Source organism: Cryptomeria japonica, chromosome 1 (genome assembly GCF_030272615.1).
Source record: "Cryptomeria japonica chromosome 1, Sugi_1.0, whole genome shotgun sequence".
Taxonomy (NCBI): Eukaryota; Viridiplantae; Streptophyta; class Pinopsida; order Cupressales; family Cupressaceae; genus Cryptomeria; species Cryptomeria japonica.
Window position 1 is genome coordinate 452,835,262 of NC_081405.1, and position 20,145 is coordinate 452,855,406.

The window sequence follows — 20,145 nt, forward strand, 5'->3', positions numbered from 1 at the left end:
CATGTCACTACTTTACATTGTCATATCCAGTCTCTTGTCCCATCACGCAATAGCCCTTGAAAATTGCATCCGTATTGTCTCCATGATAAAAGGCCTTTGTTTTCCCTCTATCCACCAACATTTCAAAAATCCTATTTATTCACCTGTCATATTCCTTGCCTTGCTAGACACTGGGGGCAAAATCATAAAAATTGAAAAATGTCCTGAAATAATCAAAAAAATTGAAAAATGTCCTGAAATAAATCCAAAAACATTCATAAAATGTCTTGAAAAAAAATCCCTAAAAATCAAATAATGTCCTGAAAAAATCCCTAAAAATCATATAATGTCCTGAAAAAATCCCTACAAATCAAATAATGTCCTGAAAAAATCCTTAAAAAGTCAAATAAAGTCCTGAAAAATGAAAAAAAAAATAAAAAAATTGTAAAAACTCGAAAAGCAAAACAAAAAAATATCCCCTTTGTGCATAAGACAGATCACTGAGCATCCCTCCAACGACACGCAATCACACATTGTGCTTTAATGGAATCATGCGTTAACAGATGAACTTTTTCAATCAAACCAGACATTCAAGTTGATCACAATTGTCTTCTAAATTGAACATCAACTTCAAAATCATTTGTCCTTGTCACCATTATCATGGGTCTTATACAGGGTGTGGTATACTCAAAACCAGACTGTGTCCTGTCTTAGACGAGGTACCGCATGTCCTGAAACCAGACAGCATGACCGTCCTATCAACACTTTCAACTTTTGACAATGAATATCAAGATGTTTGTTTGACTTGTTGGAATTAGCGAGTCTTATCATTTATTGATTTATCTTCGATCATGTTCCTATGTTGCTCGATGATATCACTAAGTGATTTAGAGTGACTAGGATGGTTCATGGTCCCTTTCTTTTTTTGTTGTGATTTTTGTTTGTGGAATGTTTGTCACAAACTAGGGCAACTATATCATTGGGTGTCTGTGATAAGTACATTCACTTTGTGAACGCCGCACATACCTCGACCCTTGATGTATGCACCCTAGGATGCTTCACTCATTCCTTGTGTGCGATGTGTTTGTCTTTTGCAAAAAGGGTTGCGTTTCTGCTCTGGCCTTCAATGCCATGATGCTCTGCATCCGTTTTGCTACATTAAATAAAGGTTCTCACCTACAAAGTGCATTAGTGAAAGCAAGTTTTTCTTCATCTCTAACTGTCCTCTATCTCATTTCTTTTTACTAACATTTCTTTCGTCAGTTTGGGCAGTCAGTTTGGGCAGTCAGTTCGGTCTAGTGCTCTGATCTCCAAAAACATAAGCTGCATCCTGCATGCATTGATTAGTACATTTGCATTATATCACACATCAGATCAAGCATTTTATCCATTTCATATTATGAATGCATCAAAAACACATAAAAATATATATCCATACATGTTCCACAATGGTACATAAATAGTACATAAGCCATCCATACATGGAAAATAATCATAAGCTATAACACATTACATCCCAATAGCTGCATATCATATCATATATCAAAACAATATCAGAGTACAAAATTGGACTGTCTGTCCTAAGTATGGCCCGCAAGCTGACTACATAATGTCAAACTACATATGTCTCTATCATAAGGAGCACGTGCCTCTATCACTGGGTGCTCCCCCTGTCCTCCTCATCCCTGCCATGTCTCAAGGATGATGTCCCTCTTGTCCCTGGTCCTAGCTGTGGTGGTCTCATAGGTCCACTCACCCCCATGCTGCTCACTGACCTCCGAGACCATGGCCTGCTCTCTGTCCTCAATCGTGCCCGATATGATGCTGCTCTCTACTTTGGTGGAACTGCACTCTCATATAGTGTCCTCCAATGGCGTATCTCCTCTTTTGTCTCTACCAACATCTGTGCCATCTCACATGCACTGGCATCCCTAATCGACCCAATATACTCAGTGACTCTTTGCCCTTCTTGTTGTGCCTGCGCTATCGCAGTATCTCAAGCCGCTGTCAATCTGGCTATCTCTGCTCTGAATTGATCCTACTCTATCCTCAAGATGGCATTTTGTCTCTCTAATGTCATAATGTGATCCTCCTGACTCGCTATGGTAGCCCTGCACATCTCCATCTCCTCTATCCTAGCTGTCTCCAGCTCTATGGGTATATCCTGCAATGATTCTTGATCGGCTGAATCTGGCTCATAATCTTCATCCTTGTCATCTCTACCCTCATCTTCATCCTCATCATCCCCCTCATCCTCTCCAGTGAGTGGGAAGTCCTCCTATCTCCTCGGTACCAGAATATCAAGATCCGTTAATGGCACTGGCCGTCGTCATGCAAACCATCGCTCATACTCCTCTATCATCCTAGTGTCCACCACATCTGATCTCCAATCCCACTATCTTTGTTGTAGTTGTGTGAAGTCAGCATATGCTATGTGTGGTTGAATCATCCTCCCCTACTGACTCATCTCTCTGTGAGATCGGGCAAAGTGTGCAGTCCCCCTAGGTACATCATGTCTCTCTCCAAACTGTCATCTGACTCTCTCTGGTAGGTACATCTCAATCACTCTCTGGCAATTCACTAGTCACTCAATTAGGTATCTCTCTTGTCTACAATATGGTAGCTCATCACTATCATCTGACCATCCAGGGCAATCAAGATATGGCCTCCATGTAAACTCTCTCAATCTGTCTAGCTCATGTCGCCAATACAATATGTATCCGAAAGGACCCTGTCTCAGTGCTCCCCCATAGCTGTACACATATGGTCGGTGTGGTAATACCTATCTCTCTGCAATTGGTCGACATATGGCTATGTGCTCAAATGCCCATACCTGTAACAGTGTGACTCCACAGCTCAACGTCTGCACTCCCTGATATGCTATCTGATGCAACTGAAAATATAGCATAGCAAGCACACATGGTCCCCATGCGTACACTGTCCCCTTTGTCGCCATCCACTCTAGCACTCTTCCCCATCCAATAGGGAATCTATGTCCTCGTCTGTCTCCTGCTAATAGGCATGCTATAACCACTGCTATCACTACATATCGTCGATCATACTCTGATGCCATGGTCTCCTAGACAATCTCCCTCTCTACGATATCTAGATCATCTGCGTCACACTGAAATAATCTGCATAAAGCATCTCTCCCTGTCACTGAGTCATACTCTATCATCTCCCCATGAATCAGAATGCAGAGGATACGCCATACATCCTCTAGTGTCACAGTCGCCTCTCTAGTCGCCAGATGGAATGAGGAGGTCTCTGAATGCCATCGCTCTGCCAATGCGATGAGTAGTCTTGTGTTTGCCCTAATCTTGGGCATGAATGTGATATAGTATAAACCAAGTCCTGCTAATGTATCTCTGTTCGTGCTCCTGAGTCTATGTCATAACATGAAGCAGTCTGGTCGGTTCTCCCGCGTAATCAGTGGATACTGTCGACTCTGTATCGCAATTGTGGCACATTTTGTCAGTTTTAGGGTTTGCTCGTACAGGCTGCATTTCCTTGTTTCATGTCCAAATCAGGATGTTTCTAATCTATTTTGACCTATCCTACCCTTATCCCCCTTTTCGGATCATTCGCATGCTATTTTTGACCAAATTTGAGTTCCCAGTGCACAACTGCGCATGTGTGTTGTGTCCTGCACCTCTGTTGCATCAACTTGTACCTGTGTACCCTACACAAGTGCAAGATGCGCTCACACAGGCACAAAAGTTACTTTTTGCATTCTCTGTGGGCCCCGCAATGTCCCGCAAGCAAGTCAAATTCATGAAATTGACAATATGGGTTTTTGAGATACATACCGTTGCTCCCGCGTCGTCCAGTCGTCTGTACGTGCATACATGTTCTCCAAGGTGATCTACCATTGGAATGTTCGCCATCTCTCTGCAAGTGTCCTTTTCCAAAGCAACAAATCCTTCTCTTTGGCTATTGCAAATGAGCAATTTTCCTTCTCCTTGTCTCATTTATAGATCTTTTTCAGTGCATAGATGGACATGCACTCTCTCCATCTTATGCTGGTCGCGGTCTTTTGCACCTTCAATTGCTTTTCCTTTGTGTATCTGATCCCCGATTTTTAGTCTGTTTGCTCCTATCATGTTCTATCAATCTTATTGATCAATTGGCCTCTTTTCTGGATGTTTTCGACCAATTCCTTGAGGGGGCATGCATATGTCATTGTCATTATCTGGGGCATTTTCATTATTGTTCTTTGAAACAACGCTTAATATCGCATTGTCTCAAAGAGGGGAAAAATGTAGACGTCTAAAAATGGTCAATGCTTGCAAATTCGTACTTTAACATTTGCGCATTGCCTTATTTTAGGGTATTTGCGTCGCATTAACATTTCTCCTATGTTGCGCACTTGGTCTTTATCATTTGTGAGCATCGAGTCCTTCTGCATTCTTCATTTGTCTTGCTTTCAAATTTTCTCTTGTCGATAACAATCTTCAGTCATGATTTTGGTCGATCTTATCCTGTCGCATCAATTTGCATGTTCATTTGTCATCATTTTGGACATCGTCAATCCTAATTAGGGTTTTGTCCTCTTTTCAATCTTGTCATCTTGCAATCGATTTGTCATCGAACGTTGTCATTTTCAATCTCATCATTTTGCGATCGATTTGTCATCGATCATTGTCATTTTCAATCTTGTCATTTTGCGATCGATTTGCTAACTAATTCTTCTCTCTTTGTGAATTAATTAATAAATGAAAAATTATTAATTAATTTACCTAATTTTCCAATTTACTAATTTCTCCTAATTCCTAATTTTCCAATTTACTAATTTCTCCTAATTCCTAATTTTCTAATTTTCATCAATTTTCTAATTTCATAATTTCTAATTCATCTAATTTTCAAATTTCTCCTAATTTTCTCCTAATTTCATGGGAATGACATAGCAAATTTGTCATAATTTGTCATAATTGTCAATCAATCAATTTTGACATAGTAATTTGTCATAATTGTCAATCAATCAATTTCGCATAGAAAGTGTCAATTTGTCATAATTTGTCATATTTGTCATTCTTGATTTGAAATTTCCATTCGAATCAAATTCATGCTAATCTTGTCTTTTCTCCAATTTGTCTATAAATTGGATGAATTTCTTCAATCAAAAGGGCCGAATCAATCACGCTTCTAGTACCCTTATGTTGTCATCTCGTCTTATCAATCTTGCTTTCATATTATACTTATGCACTTGAAGGTGAGATCCACAAAACAAAACTATTTTAAGGAGAAAGAAGGACAATGGAGAATTCTGGAGAAGACATTTACACTTGCAATGGCTTGCATTTGAATTGAATGTCTTGTTTTTCATGTATCTCTATTGAATGTAATTAGGATTTATCATTGCAATTTTAGTTTTCGTGATTGAGCTAGGCTAATTTGTTATTTGCTTTGATGATTTCTAGATTCCTATCTACAGAAGGCATTTTTGGCTTCAGCAGTCCATTTGAAATGTACATCCTTCTTAAGCATGAGGGTGATAGGTCTTATTATCCCAGTGAAGTCAGAAATGAAACGACTGACAAAATTAACTTTTCCCAAAAATGACTGCACTCCCTTTTTGTTGACTGGAAGGGGAAGCTTTTTAATAGCCTTGACCTGATTAGGGTCGATGGAGATGCCTTCTTTAGAAACTATATGTCCCAGCAACTTCCCTTGGGGAACCCCGAAAATACACTTTTTGGGTTCAAGGAGATCCAAATTCCAGACATTTTTGCAGGACTAACTCAAGATGATCAAAATGATCCTCCTGGTGTTTAGAAAACATGGTTAGGTCATCTAAATATATTAAGATAATCTTATTTATTAGCTCTTTGAAAGCCAAATCCATGGCCCTTTGGAAAGTGGCCCCAGCGTTTGACAAGCTGAAGGGCATCTTTTGATATGCAAATGTCCCCCACTTGGTGGTGAAAGTGGTCTTGTGTTGATCCCTCATTTTGACACTTACCTGATTGTATCCTGAGAAACCATCGAGCATAGAAAACATTTCCGATCCAGCTACAGTGCTTAATAATTGCTCCATTGATGGCAAGGGATAATGATCTTTGAGCAATGCTCGATTTAGGCCCCGAAAGTCCACACGGAGTCGAATGTCCCCATTCTTTTTTCTCACAGGGACCAGATTTGATACCCATGTACTGTGTTTTATAGGATAAATAATCCTTAACTCGATCAGTTTCTTGAACTCCTGAACCATGAGGGATTCGATCTTGGGATTAACAAGTCTCTATTTTTGTCAGACTGGCTTAGCTTCATTTGTGAGTTTGATGGTGTGCTGAATGATGTCGGGATCGTAACCTTTTAAATAATCATAAGACCAAGCCATGACACCTTCATATTCATCACAGTATCGAGCCAATCTCACCCTATCTTCAGAGGAAACACCTTTGCCCACTTTGAGGATTATTTCGCATCCCACTGACATTTCAGCGTAATCTCCTTTGTCCGCTATGAGCTTCCGCTTATCCTTCTTAACATCCTCATGATCAAACAAATTCTCCAAGGTGATCAGACCGTTAGGGAGCTTGTTGGATTTTAGCTGGATAATTTGGTCTCCGTAAGCCTCTTTAACCCTAGGTTGGAGGTGGTCAGAAAATTCTCTCGAGCTTTGAATAAACAGAGCAATCTACTCATCACTTTCAAAAACCTTCCAATATGTATCATTATCAGGAATAGCTGAATGGACCACCATGTTGACTGTTGAATGGCCAGCCAAGAGGTCTACAGCTGGATCAAAATGAACCCCTATGGTTGCCATGTGATCTGCTTCAGTATTTAGTGTCCGGGGAATGCTGGTGATATTGAAAGCATCAAAACTTTCTATTAAATCCCAAACTCTGGAGTGGTAGGATCTCATACGGATGTGCTTGGCACTAGATATCCCTTGCACTTGGTGTACTACTAATTTGGAATCACCGAAGACCTTAAGCTTCTTGATGCCCATTTTTTCTGCCATGTTCAGGCCTTGAATTAGCCCTTCCTACTCTGCTTCATTATTTCAACATGCAAACTGTAGTCGGAAAGACCTTCGGATCTGATCGCCCACTGGAGGGGTGAGACAAACTCCAGCTCTGGAGCCCATTTTTCATTTGGCGTTGTCAAAGTGTAGGGTCCATAGTGTCGAAGATAGCTGATCTTTGGAGAAAGGATCTTTGGTGAGTTTTGGGATGAGCTGATTCTCTTCAAAAATGCAATAAGTTCCTAGGTCGATGGCATGGTAATTAGAGAAGGGATCAGAGTCTATGAACTCATTTAGGAAGGCTTCTTGTTTGGGTGGGATTTCCCCGATTACATCTTCATCTTCTAAAAGTTCTAGCACCCTTCACTCGTCATGGGTTATAGAGGTGTGAGTAGGCTCAAAATTAATCAAGGCTTGGTCAGCTATATGCTCGGCATGAAGAGGTTCTGAAAGGATCTTCATCTTAGCATTGTGTCGGGTATGGAGAATCAGGTGGGACCAATCCAGGGACATATATCCTCCTATTTTAGCAGTGAAGTCTCAGGACAGACAGAGCCCAAAGACGGGAGGGATGTCGATGACCACTACTTCTTGGGATATTGTTATACTTGGACATGCAAATAAAGTCAAAGGGAGGCTTTTGATGAGACCTATCATCTAGACTTTATTCCCATTGAGCTGAATTACTCCTTTACTTAAAGGGTCATACTTAATGTTTAATACTTCAGCAATCTGCTTAGGCATGACCATGGTGCTAGCACCGGAATCTATCATGGAGTTATGCAAAAGTTTATTTCCAACTATCAAGGTAAGGTAAAAAGGATTCGGCTTAGGTTTACCTTCTCCTTGTGCAGTGGAGGGTGAGCCTTCATTTGTCAAAGTAGTAGGGGAACGTGCCTTGCTAACTGCTAAGTGGTGATCCATTCCATTTGTCTGAGAGGGTGGTGGAGCTACCGCACCTGTCAGCTTTTCTGCTCTGGCATACTCAAGAGGTCCCAGAGAGAGACATGGGCTAGAGCTTTCTTCAACTGATCTACTACATCCAGCGTCGAGGGCGTGAAAACTTTAGGCTCTTTTTGTTTGTAAGGGATGAATTCCTTCCTGGGATAGGCGGAAACGATGACTGGTGGTTCTGGAAGTCTATTTACGGGTATTGACCTTATATTACTGGCATCCTCCCCAGTCAAATGCCTTTTAGAGTGAAGTTTGTAGTCTAAATGCACCATAGGGGTTCCATCTTTCGAAGTTCCTCCATCAATAATTAGCACTGTATCGTCATCCTCCATCCATGAAAAAAGTGTGTGATCAGGGGCGATTTTTGCTTCTTGTTGTAATGACATTCCTTGCATCTGAGTAACAAAAGCCACATTATCCATGCCCGGGGATGTATATGCGAATTCATCTAGTATTATACTTCAGTTCCTTTGTTCCGCGACCTTTTGTTGTAGATTCCCCCTTGGGCAATTCCTCGGGGTGTGAGCATTGTTGCATGGAAAACACCAGGAATTAGCATCATCCGCCAAATTATTCTGACCCACAATCAATTTTCTACCACCATTTGGGTGAATGGCCTGTAATGGATTAGGGATGGGGACTATTTGGCCATTCAGCAGGGTATTTTTCTCAGCCCGATAATTAGGATGTTGATAGGGGGGTCAGTTTCCTTGGAAGTTTTGCTGAAAATGAGGCTTGGTAGGAGAGACCTGGGCCCTTTTTAGGTTGACAATTTCATTAGAAAAATATCTTAAGAGATTTTTCATATCGTTGACCTCAGTAGCCAGAGAGATGGAATGGATGGTAGTTTGAGGAGTGGGGAACGAATACATAGACCGTGGAGCAGAAGTGCTTGGGGCGGCTTCTTCCAGTGAGGTGCGAGCTTTCCAGCGTCGATAAGGTTATTTTCAGCTTGAATCGCTAAGTTGAAAGCTTGCGGAAGAGTATTACCCCCTAAGGATTGAATCATTACTGATATATCAAAATTGAAAGCTTTTAGATAAAATACAAAGGCCATATCTGCCGGGGGGCGGGCAGACAACGGTATCCTTTGCTAGGTTCGCTGGAATCTCAAGTTGAAATTAGTTAATGCCTCTATAGGAGCTCTTTTGATCATAATGAGTTGGTGCATGAGGGATGATCTATCAACTTTGTCTGAGAATCTCTAAAAGAAGCGATCTCCCAACTAATCTCAATCCCCTATGGTACTAGGGCCTAGAGATCTAAACCAATCCAGAGATTTTCCTTTGAAAGACGCTACAAGCAACCGCAAAGCCACGTTCTGCTCGGTGATGCCATGTACAGTACAAACAGTAGCTACATCCTGCAGATGTTCTCCAGGGGTTTTGTGACATTCTCCCATGAATTTGGGAACAGCTTTTAGCGCAGCTGCCGAAATGGCTCCCCAAACTACGGGTGGAACTGGAGGAATGAGAGGGATACTATTGTCCCAGGTCACAAAATTTTGAGGAGGGATTTGGGCCATTGCAGGGTATATGATGGTGGGGGGACCCTGTGGAGGTGAAACTGAGGTGGAATGGATGGTCACCAATGGAGGAAAAAGAAGATGAGGATTTAGGGTCGTTTGACTCTTGGTGACGGGCCTATGACTCATAAACTTGCTGGGATGTTGTTTTTTTTGTTTCTAAGGTAATGGTCCCATCGGGCGTGCCAGAAAAAGAATTGTTGACTCTAAATTTTGCTTTGGGGACAAACAGCCTTATGGGAAATTCAGTGTTGGGGGACCAACTTGCGCAAAGAAACACTGAATGACCTCCGGGGTTGAGAAGCCGGCTCTTCCTTGGGTTTTGAGGAAAGGGAGAGGAAACAAATATTTTTTAAAAATGAGATACTAAACATTTAGGCAATACGCCATATCATTAAGAGGAAATGAACTAACATAAATCAAGAAGTATTTATGACTTTTGTAAGCATCTGAGTCAAGGACATAATCGAAACTACAACCAAATTTGCTTGAAACATAAGGGAAACATTCATCACACATTCACTAGATAACAAGTATAGAAAAACATAGTTTGATCAGTGAAGTCTTATATAAAATACTCCCAAAGTTTATCGGAATTTTCAACAACAATATCATAGAAAACACTAATAATAGTAAACCAAGAGATACATCATAAAGGCCACAGGCACAATCTGAATAATCTTCTTATAGCAAGACCAAAATAGTTTTTTAAGACTGGAAATGAAAGAAAACTCCTACTTAGCAAATTAGACTATTCTTCTGCTTCTAAATCCCTTTTTTTCCTCCCTTTTTCTCCTTTTTTGGACAATAGAGAAATCCGCCCTTAAATAGGCCACCGCTCCTAAAAACAGTTCCCCTAAAATCCAAAACTGACACAACCTCCTTTGAACAGAAAAACACAGCGTGTCACTACAGAGGCTACACCCAGCAAAACAAACCCTACAACTCAACCTTTTTCTCTAACGGCCTGGAGGTTACCAAGAACTGAAAATATTCTGTCATAAGAGAAAGGACTATGGAAAACAGGACCGCTGCAAGGAACCGCTTGCAAACTACGCAAACGATGTAAGGAAACTCAGGTGTGGAAACAGCTTCCTACACTAATCTCTAGAGGAAAGTATTGTGCAAATTCTTTTAAATCCTTACAATTTCAGATTCATTAACTACTTTAACAAAGATATTGCAGCCATATACCACGCATACAGATAATAGAGAATGACACAATGATTTACCCTAGGGAAAACCTTTCGGTAAAAAACCCCAGCACTCCAAAACCTGCACAATGTATTATCTTCAACACAATGGTTACAACACACTTGCAATGCAAGTTCTTTCAGGAGACAATCGACACTTAAAGACAAATCCAGTAGCACGATATCATACCAACAATACACTCTTTTCATATCACAGTCTATAACCCTAAAAAATGGTTATGCGCTTTCCTTTTTAGGGCAACTTCCAAAGATAGCCGTATTAGGGTTTTACCATTCTCCGAGAAAATAGGAACCCTAAAAAATTTTAACCCCACGATTGAGGAAGAGTGTACAGTACTCAACTTTATCAGTTGCCACATGTCTTGCATGTCTTCACCCGTCATTGAAATCTCCTAGAAATAGCTCTTGCATGTCATAGGAATCCATCATAACCGTTTCAGCCATGATCTCCTTACACACAATTCAAGATGCCGACACATCAAGTGGAGTGACACATCAACATGCCAACTAGACATGTACACTCACACTTAATTACATTATTTGCAAGAAATACATTTTACAAAACAAATAATAAGAATAGGAATTATCCAAGGTTGAGACACCTTATTCCTAACATTCTCCCACTTGTCGAACACCTTGTAAGAGAAATAGGAACATAACAAGAACTAACCGCTATAGGCCAAAAGGCCCATAGACTCCAAACACCATCTGAACTTCGCAGTGCCCACTGGTTTCGTTAATGCATCTGCAACATTCCTCACAGTATCTACCTTCTCCAAATTTACCTTTCCATCTTCCACCATATCTCTCACAAAGTGAAACTGCACATCAATGTGCTTCATTTTGGCATGGAAAGTTGGATTCTTCGCAAGGCAAATAGCGCTCTGACTGTCACACCAAATAGTAATCTATTCTGCATCAACACCAACATCATAACACAATCTCCTAGGCCAAATGGCTTCCTTACAAGCATGAGTAGCAGCCATGTACTCAGCTTCTGTAGTGGACAAAGCAACCATAGGTTGTCGCTTACTCATCCAACTGATGGGACCACCAAACATAGTGATCACATAAGCACTAGTGGATCTCCTGCTGTTAATATCACCTGCCCAATCTGAATCCACAAACCCATGAATACAAATTGAATGCGGAGATCTAGAAGAGTTACCATGGTAGCATATGGAGTAATCTAATGTACCCCTCAAATATCTGAATACCCGCTTAACTGCATCCCAATGTACCCGTCCAGGGTTAGCCATAAACCGACTCAGGAATCCCACTGCTTGGGCAATGTCTGGTCTAGTACAGACCATAGCATACATAAGACTGCCAACTACACTAGCATAAGGTACTCTACTCATGTCCTCCACCTCACTAGGAGATTTTGGACAATCATCTACAGATAACTTTGTTCCCACTGAAACGAGAACACATAGTGGTCTACAATCTGCCATGCTGAACCTATCCAACATAGACTTCACATACTTACTCTAACTCAACCAAAGTTTTTTGTTAGACCTGTCTCTACTGATTTCCATACCCAAGATGTACCTTGCTGCCCCAAGATCTTTCATCTCAAACTGTGCTGACAACTGAGATTTAAAATAGGAAATCATACCCTTACCCTTCCCAAATAGCAACATATCATCAACATATAATGCAACAATAAGAAGGCAATCATTTTCAACTCTGAAATAAACACAATGATCTAATTTTGATCTTACAAATCCAATTGACAACACAAAGGCATCAAACTTAAGGTATCACATCCTAGGAGATTGCTTCAAACCATATAGAGATTTCTTTAATCTGCAAACTAAGGATTCTTTACCTTTAACAATGTAGTGCTCAGGCTGTGACATATAAATCTCTTCCTCCAAATCACCATGAAGGAAAGTTGTCTTCACATCCATCTGTTCTATCTATAAATCATATGATGCAGCAAGAGATAAAAAAAATCTAATGGATGTCAACTTTGCAACAGGAGAGAATATTTCACCATAATCTATTCCCTCTACCTGTGAATACCCCTTTGCAACCAATCTAGCTTTGTACCTTTCAACACTGCCATCTGCACAGAATTTCTTCTTGAACACCCATTTACAGCCAACAGATTTTCTCCCTTTAGGCAAAGGTACAAGGTCCCAAGTTTTGTTTCATCTCATCATCCATAGCCTCAATCCAGGAACTTGCATCTTCCATGCCCAAAGCCTCTTTCACAGATCTAGGCTCATCAGTATTAGTAATCAAAGCAAAAGCACAACTAGAATCTAACATAGAATAACCAAACCTTTCTGGTTGCTTTCTTTCTCTCATGGATCTCCTCAAGGGCTGAGGTTGAGGTTGTTCTTCCTCTTCTTTCGAACTATCAGAGTTGCTAGAGCTCTCCTCATTATTAAACCCAACATGGTCTCTTTGTTCAGTCTTCTCAGGCGTAGGAGGAAACTGAACAACATCTTTTTCCTTTTCTTTTTCATCTGGTTGTAGCACAACAGGAGAAGATGTTAGCTCTCTGAAAATAACATTTCTACTATGCAACACCTTACTAGTCATAGGATCCCAAAGCTTGTATCCTTTCACACCAACACTATATCTGATAAAAATACATTTGACAGCTTTGTTTTCCAACTTAGATCTTTTCTCCTTTGGAATATGTGCATAAGCTTCAAAACCAAAAACATGAAGATGTCTTATTGAAGGCTTCTTACCAGACCACACCTCCATGGGTGTCTTACCAACAAGAGCTGATGTAGGAGATCTGTTAACCAGATAGCAGGCAGTGGCCACAGCTTCGGCCCAAAACCTTTGTTCTAAACCAGCTCCACTAAGCATACTACTAGCCTTCTCCATCAGTGTCCTGTTCATTCTCTCTGCAACTCCATTTTGTTGCGGGGTGTAAGGAGTTGTCTTATGTCTCTCGATTCCTTGTTCTTTATAGAACTGTTCAAACTCTATGGAACAAAACTCACCACCATTATCAGTTCTCACACACTTGATTCTTTTACCAATCTGATTCTCCACGAGAGCCTTAAATTCCTTGAACCGACAGAAAACCTGTGTCTTACTTTTCAGGAAATATATCCAAGTCCTTCTACTGTAATAATCTATAAAAGATACAAAATATACAGAACTGGAGATAGAAGGAACTTTTACAGGACCAAATACATCAGAATGAATAAGATCCAAAAGTCTAGAAGACTTGTGAGAATTGGAGTAGAACTGAACACGATTTTGCTTACCATAAACACAGTGTTCACAGAAATCGAATTCGAGATTACAATCATTTAGCCCCTCGACAAGATTTTTAGATTTCAAGGTCCTAAGACCCTTCTCACCAATGTGGCCAAATCTCATATGCCACAACATTGTCTTTTCTACAGGAAGCTTGCCTTCCAAAGTGTTTGCACCCTTAGGTACACTTACTGCACTGCCATCAGAACCCATTGCCATAGTCTTCTTTACTGCTCGTTTAGATGGTGGGGATGAAGTGATAGTCACTCTCTTCTTTGAAATAGAAGAAATATTGCACTGAGCAATGCATGCATCAAGCTGAAACAAAGTACCTCTCCTAGTACCTTTAGCGAGCACCATAGAACCTCTCATCATCTTGCATCCATCTTTCGAAAAGAAAACTTGCACACCTACATCATTCAGCATACTTACAAATAATAGGTTTCATGCCAAACCTGGAATGTGCATAACTCCGTTGATTCCCTTTACTCATCCATCAGGAAATCTGATAGTGACCCTTCCGCATCCAACTATCTTTAGGTGAGAATCATCACCCAAGTACACCTTTCCACCATCAAACTCTTCATATTTTGAGAACCAGTTTCGATGAGAGGTCATATGAAAAGAAGCACCCGAGTCTACCAACCACACATCATCAAATGCATGGGCTTCCAAAGCTACAATAAAAGCATCTCCATCTTCTTGAGATTTTTCGGAAGCTGAATCTGAGCCTTTCTTCTTCTTCTTTGGTTCTTTGCAGTCCCTCCGGAAGTGCCCAGATTTATCACAATTCCAACATTTCGCCTTGTACTTTCCAGGAGTCTTAGAACTCCCACGGGATTTGGATCTGCTCTTCTTTGACTTATTGTCATTCTGCTTTCCTTTGTCGTTGGATCTCCCGCGAACAGCAAGGGCTTCCTTAGATGAATCTAAAGTCTTTCTTCACATCTCCTCAGATAGCAGTGAAGACACCACATCATCCATATGGAATGTGACTATAGTACTTCTGAGAGCCATCACAAGATGGTCCCACGAATCCGGCAAGGAACAAACCAGGGTCATACATCGATCCTCCTCCTTGATCTTGGCACCGAATGATGCCAACTATACAATCAATAAATTGAATGCGTTGAGATGATCAGTTACGGATCCACCTTCCTCCATTCTTAAAGAATACAACTTCTTTCTCAGGAACAACTTATTCACCAGAGATTTGGCCTGATACATAGACCCAAGCTGTGTCCACAAAGAATTTGCAGTAGTCTCATCAAGAACATTCAGAAGAATGGCATCTGCTAGACAGAGTCTGATGAGACCCCTAGCCTTTTGATCCTTGATCTCCCAATCCACTAGAGATATCGTTGCAGGTCTCACATCAAGTGTAGCAACCTCCCATAGATCGCGGTCTTCAAGCATGTCTTCCATCTTGAGTTTCCACAACTCAAAATTAGTGCCATTAAATTTGTCCACCTCCATTCTACTGTATGAGGAACTTGCCATCTCAATCTGCAAATAAGATTCAGAATGCTCTGCACAAAAAAACTCCACTCAACTTGAGATTAGCTCAAAAAACCCTACCCAACAACTAGGATCAAAAGTTGATCAAGCTCTGATACCACTTGTAAGGAAACTCAGGTGTGGAAACAGCGTCCTACACTAATCTCTAGAGGAAAGTATTGTGCAAATTCTTTTAAATCCTTACGATTTTAGATTCATTAACTACTTTAACAAAGATATTGCAGCCATATACCATGCATACAGAAAATAGAGAATGACACAATGATTTACCCTAGGGAAAACCTTTCGGTAAAAAACCCTAGCACTCCAAAACTTGCACAATGTATTATCTTCAACACAACGGTTACAACACACTTGCAATGCAAGTTCTTTCAGGAGACAATCGACACTTAAAGACAAATCCAGTAGCACGATATCATACCAACAATACACTCTTTTCGTATCACAATCTGTAACCCTAAAAAATGCTTATGCGCTTTCCTTTTTAGGGCAACTTCCAAAGATAGCCGTATTAGGGTTTTACCATTCTCCAAGAAAATAGGAACCCTAAAATTTTTTAACCCCACAATTGAGGAAGAGTGTACAGTACTCAACTTTATCAGTTGCCACATGTCTTGCATGTCTTCACCCGTCATTGAAATCTCCTAGAAATAGTTCTTGCGTGTCATAGGAATCCGTCATAACCATTTCAGCCATGATCTCCTTACACACAATTCAAGATGTCGACACATCAACATGCCAACTAGACATGTACACTCACACTTAATTACATTATTTGCAAGAAATACATTTTACAAAATAAATAATAAGAATAGGAATTATCCAAGGTTGAGACACCTTATTCGTAACGAATGAGTGGGCCCACCCAGAATAACAATCAGTAAGCATTGCCATTTGTCACTCTCACGCTGCTTCAAAAACTAGACGCCAAAGACATACCGAGGGAGCAACGCCAGGCCACCAAGTGTCATGCACGCTCAGCCCTGCTGGCTAAAAAAAAATGATCACAACCAGGCCCACCAAGAAACTTATATCGGGGAAAATAAAGGTGAACATATATTATAGGGATGCCTTCAAGTGTGAAATTTTTGTCGATAATTGGTACATGTGTTGTATCTGATGGGGTTGTTGATGTTGCTTGGGTGTCTGAAATGGACAAGATATTTAACTTTGGAAGGATGGGTTGATAATTTGGTATCTTTGGTTTGCTTGTAAGCTTGAATTCAGAAGAACTCGCTGGACTAGGATTAAATATGAGTCTTGTTTTATCTCTTGGTTTAACAAGGGTTGTAATGGCTTATGCAGTCCTTGTTTGTAGGATCCTAAAGCACTATGACCATCATAGCCCATCTTTTGCATTATGGTGAATCCTTTTCCATACTTATCATTGGGAAGATATACCTTTTGTTTACCTTTGTCTATAGGGTCCTTGTAGATCCATTTGGCCAAATCTTCTTCCATATTCTCCTCCTCTTGGGTCCTTCCGGGGGTGAATTGAGTTAGTGTACAGGCATTTGTTGCAATAGGTGGCTAGAGTGAAATTTCTAGTTTGCCATGAATCCTAGGTGAGAGACGTAGTTGGCCAATAAAGAAAAGTTGGCTAATGTTATATTCTCCTAGGCCTTCATCTTTTACTTTCATCTTTAGCTTGTCCTATTTGGGTGTAGGGATTGATGTACTAGTGAGAGAAGCTAGGTGGATGTATCATGATGAGGCAATGGCTTCTCTATTGTTGGGCACCATAATATCTAGATGGTGACTAATGTTGTTGCAGAAGGCAAATGGATTGGCTTCATCAAGGATAGTAATCTCCACTCCATTATGTGGAAATTTGATGCACTGATGGTAGGTGGATGGTACTTCTTCTATGGAATGAATCCAGTGTTTTCCCAGTAGGATATTGTATGGAAGAGGGAGATCTAGGGCTTGACAAATCACATCCTTCACCATAGGTCCTACCCTTACTGGTAGAGTAACGCACCCTTTAGAGGAGCGTTATGTATCATCATAGGCCTTGATGGTGATCTTCTTTATAGCATCAACTGGTCCTTCTACATATCCCAATATTGTTATCAATTTTAAGGTGAAAATGTAAAGGCCAACTCCATTGTCAATCAAAACTCGCTTGATTCTATGTTTATGTATCAATCCCTGAATGTGGTTGTTGAATGGATGCATCGTCACTCTCAGCAAAAGTGAGACATGGTGATGATTTGAGAATTCCAACCATGGCTTGAAATTGATCTGTGTTTAGGTTGGTTGGAATTGACACTTCTTGGACAACTTGGTCCAAGATATTTTTGTGAGAGGGTGATAGGCGCAAAAGCTCTAGTATGAAAATGAGTGCTATCATCTTATCCAATTGGTCCACAACATTATATTGTTTGGGCATGTATGTTTCTCTTGATGGTTCTCTTGGTAAGGTAATCTTGCTACGATAGCTAAAAATTTTACATTTGAATTCTTTGCCTTTAATTGTAATGGTTGCAACTTGTTCTTTAGCATCATAAAGGTTATTGACAATATAGTTATATGATGTACATGTATAGTTTGTCATGCTATCTTGGTTCTTACGTTGATGGGAGGGGCCCCCTTTCTCATATGACGAGAGTGGATTCTTGAGCATGGTGTGATCGGTATTGGAATTTTTTGTAGTGTGGCCATCCACTTCTATCTCACCCCGATCAACAAGGTCCTGAATGATTTCCTTTAGCCAATGGTAACTATTTGGCTTGTGCCCTCTTTGTGAAATTCACAATATTCATTATCCCTCCACCATGGAGGTTTAACCCGAGGCTCGTAATTTTATGTTTTAGGCAACGTGATAAGATTGGAAAATGTGAGTTATCGTAATACCATTTTAAGAGGTTCTCCCAAGAGTGTATATGTTCAATTTGGTTTGTAGGTAGAGTACCTCCACTTAGGTGCCTCTTGATGTGTGTTGGGAGCTTGATTTCCTTGATTGTTTGGGGGATTACCTTGGTTGGTATTGTTGTTGAGATTTTTGTTGTAGGGGTTGGGGTGGTTGTTGTTACGATTATCTTTCCCAACTATTTTGATCATAGGTTGGATGATCTTAACAATCCTTGTGTCTACAATACCATCATTAATGATGTTTTTGTTCTTGGATGAAAACTTGGGTTTGTCATTGTTGTAGATCGATTGAGGACTATCCTTGTTGTCCTTGTCGATTTTGACAAGTCCCTTCTTGATAAGGGCTTTCTCTATTTTGAGTCCTTTATCACCTCCTTAAAAGAGTTTGAACGTTTGACTTCCAATTGGAATTCCATCTCTTTATTTAAGTTTGAAATGAGGATTTCAACTAATTGTTCCTTGGGAATGGGGAAGGAATGTCTGCTAGAAAGGTGTCTCCATATTTGCAAGAATGTTGAGAATAACTCTCCATTCTTTTGTTTAGTGTTGCATAAATTAGCCATGGAGACCTCACGTTCTATGTTGTGTGCATAATGAGTAACAAATTTTTGCATTGTCCTTAAATATATTGATTCCACCTGGCAACCATGAAAACCACTGCATGGACTTTGAGGAAAGAGATGCATCAAGTAGGTCTCATCATATGCAACCTCTAAGCACACAGAGTATAATTCTCTCACATGGTCCCTTAGATCTCCCTTTCCTTTTTATTTGTCAAATTTTGGAGTCTCAAAATTATGCGGGAAAGGAGGCATGACAATGCTCATATCAAATGGATAAGGACATATGTCCTCTAGAGAATATCTTTTTTGTGATCTCCCTAGTTTAATTGTTGGGTGAGGTCTTGTACTTGTTGTCTCAAAATATCCATTTTTTTGAGAGGTGGGACATACCTGTGGTTCCCTTGTTGATACTTGAATCAGTCACCAGTAAGGAGGGACCTCAAAGAGATCAATCCAGACCAGTCAACAAGAGTAACCACAACAGAAACACACATATATAATGGAGGCAATGCAAAACAGGTTATTTTATTGCATAAAAATTGATTACATCCAACCAGTAAAAACCGAGTTACAACATACGGGCACACAGGCCTAGTAGAATAGCTCTCACTGGGACCTTGAATCAAAAGATCTATCTTCTATGTACAGTCTAGCTATCTGATTCTCTGATTGATTCTAATTTTTCATTGATTGCATTCTAAAGAATAATTTTATATATATATATATATATATATATATATATATATATATATATATATATATATATCGATCCAAAGGATCCAGTCGGCCCAAAAGGGATCAAAACCTGAAGAACAAGACCTAACATGAAAATAACAAAGTTCGGCCTCCGCCAAGAGATTCCTCTAGAAAATCCAAAGGATGAAACATAGAAGGTCGGCCACACGCCAAGGAACAATGAGATTAATATCCAAGACTCTGAAAGCTATGGAATGGGTTTTGGTAGATCACCAGAATAGGTCTCAGGCAACCGGTAACAAGAAACTATCAAGGAAACCAGTAGCGATATCTTTTCGGAAAGTGCTCCAAATGCGATGCAATCTGAAAGAAAGAAAGATGATCAAGTCTTCAAGTAGAATCCAACTCCATAGGATTCAGTGAGCCAAAACCTGAACACACATAAAGGAAAACTGAAACTACAAATAGAAAACAAAATAGAAAGGAAAATGTTTTTAGTCGGCCCAAAAGGGATCAAAACCTGAAGAACAAGACCTAACATGAAAATAACAAAGGTCGGCCTCCACCAAGAGATTCCTCTAGTAAATCTAAAGGATGAAACATAGAAGGTCAACCACA